The 2,155-nt window shown below is 41.9% G+C and overlaps 1 protein-coding gene across 4 annotated transcripts in view; it reads left to right on the top strand.

Moving 5' to 3' along the window:
- Window positions 1-490, top strand: part of LOC100741739 (zygotic gap protein knirps-like) — a 118,323-nt gene extending 117,833 nt beyond the window's left edge. For all 4 annotated transcript variants that reach the window (XM_033320077.1, XM_003488465.4, XM_024366782.2 and 1 more), the window contains one exon: window positions 45-490. The gene's annotated coding sequence lies outside the window, so the exon portion shown is untranslated. The remainder of the gene's footprint in view (window positions 1-44) is intronic.
- Window positions 491-2,155: the final 1,665 nt, after the last annotated feature.

The raw sequence follows: 2,155 nt of genomic DNA, 5'->3' as shown, positions 1-2,155 counted from the left end.
CGCGTGCGCGAGAGAGAGGGAGAGAGAGTGCGAGAGGGAGGGAGGGAGAGAAAGAGAGAGAGAGAAAGGCAGAGAAGAAGACGATTGGTAACGATCACATCCGCGACCCTGTTACAACGAAAGGCCAGTTAATAAAAATGAACGAGAGAAGCGACGTCACGTCGGTGCATAAAACAAACGATCATCTTGTAAATAAGCAAAAGGAAGGTGGGGGAAGGAATAAAAAATTATACGTGCGTTTAAATCAAGAGAGGGGAGACTCGGCTACGATCGAGAGTACGCTTCTGCTATGCTTCAGCTTGATGTGCGAACCTCTCGAATCTTCGCTTAACGGGCCACAACGTTTTTATATTCTGATGTTCTCTCCTCCTGATATTCCCTATCAGTTTATTTCTTTTATTTTGTACATAATAGCATGTAAACGGTGAACGCGAGCGGCCAGTACCTAAACTTTTAACGCGAAATTAAATATTTTTTTGTTTAATCCCTATAAGGTGTCTTACTATATCTCCTCTTAGGTTTTCCTCTTCTAGTACCCTCTCTTCCTTTGGTATTTGTTTCCAACAGGAACATGGCGTCTACGTTGTTGTATAAGTAATTCTAGGATTCTAAGATAACAGCAGTGAGCTGATGTGTTTTTATTATGAGCAATTATGATGCAATCTAATCGATTCCTGTTTTTATATTCATCTACACTACTCTGATCTATATACGAAACGATATACCCAAGTAGGAATTAGTATTCTCTTTTCTAGTAACGCGTTCAGAATTCAACGTTCGTAGCCCTCTGGTGTTGGCGGTTGGTACCCGCGGATCGCCCGGGAGGTGTTGCGCCGCGTTGATACCTTGACCTGTCGGCGTCCTGTTGGTACCGATCCGCCACACTTACATACGACTTTCTTTGCTAGATTACTTATCTGCAATCGTAATACTGGATGATCGAAACGTCATATATAATTCTTGTTCAAAATTTGCTCATCCCATTCTAAGAATGGAGATTGAAGTTGCAAATACGCTCTATGTCTGCCAAACTTGTCACGATATTCCAACGTTTTTCTTCCGATCTTGCTCCTTGCTTCGACGAACAAAAGAATTTTTAATATTTGAAGAAAAACTTTCGCATAAGATCTCAATCTTATTTGGAATGACGTATATCAACAATGATTTTTTCATATATTCCTGAAATCTTCAGAAATCAATTGACGATTGGAAAATTCGATTACGTTCGGAAACGAGTTAAACGAGAATAAATCTAATTATTGGTACAATTGCATAAATCGAACTCGACGTTATAAGAGACGAACGATAAAAAGTTTCATATGTTCCGAATATGTATCGCGCTATAAAAAAATAGCTAAAATTGAAACTTATTTTAAAAAACATACTTCGAAGGAGGCAGTCTACACACGGAACCCTCGGCCTCGATAATTGTATGAAATAAAAAAACGAAGAAACGAGGAATCATTCGATCCTCAAAAACACGAGAGGACCACGAAAGACTCTGGAAATCCAGCAGCCGATCCACGTATCAACCTTGAAGATGATCATCGGTGGTTCGATTGCACCGACTAGCAGCGAGGACACGGTCGATCGGGTATATATAACGCGGTGAGCCGCAGTCGCCATTAATCAATTGCAGCAGGAAGCGCGAGAGCGTTGCAAAATCGTCGAGTTACGGATACCTGCCCACGCGGCTGACCTTGCCAGGTCGAATGTTCCTTCCACGTCCGGATAGCACGCGATCGCCTCGCTGCTACCTTCTCGCGTCTGTGCCCCTCTTCCGCGGTTCTTTGCTTCGCTCCACGTGACACATCGTCTTCGCGCGAGCCTCGATCATCGATGCTAATCGACCGTGTCTTCTTACACACGTTCAAGCCGCTCGATAATCGTTTTACGTAACACGCGAAAGTTACACGACGCGATACGTCGTACCAAGAATTTGTAGAATTTTTTTAGTGAAATGTGAAAATCTTCAAGTTGATAGAATAATTTTGTTTTTGTTTCTTCATCGTCTGAATCGTAGATCTGAGAATATACGAATGAAGCGTAAATTTGGTTTACGCTCTTAGACGAGTGGAGTAAATTTTCAGCTCCAGTGAGAGTCACTTCTTGCGTTTTAATGCTTTCTTTCTCTGTATATGTGTCAGTAGCTAAA

This window comes from Bombus impatiens, unplaced genomic scaffold, assembly GCF_000188095.3.
Source record: "Bombus impatiens unplaced genomic scaffold, BIMP_2.2 scf_0235, whole genome shotgun sequence".
In the NCBI taxonomy this organism is placed as follows: Eukaryota; Metazoa; Arthropoda; class Insecta; order Hymenoptera; family Apidae; genus Bombus; species Bombus impatiens.
Note: the sequence above shows the minus strand (reverse complement) of the source record. Positions and strands in the feature narration are given on the sequence as shown.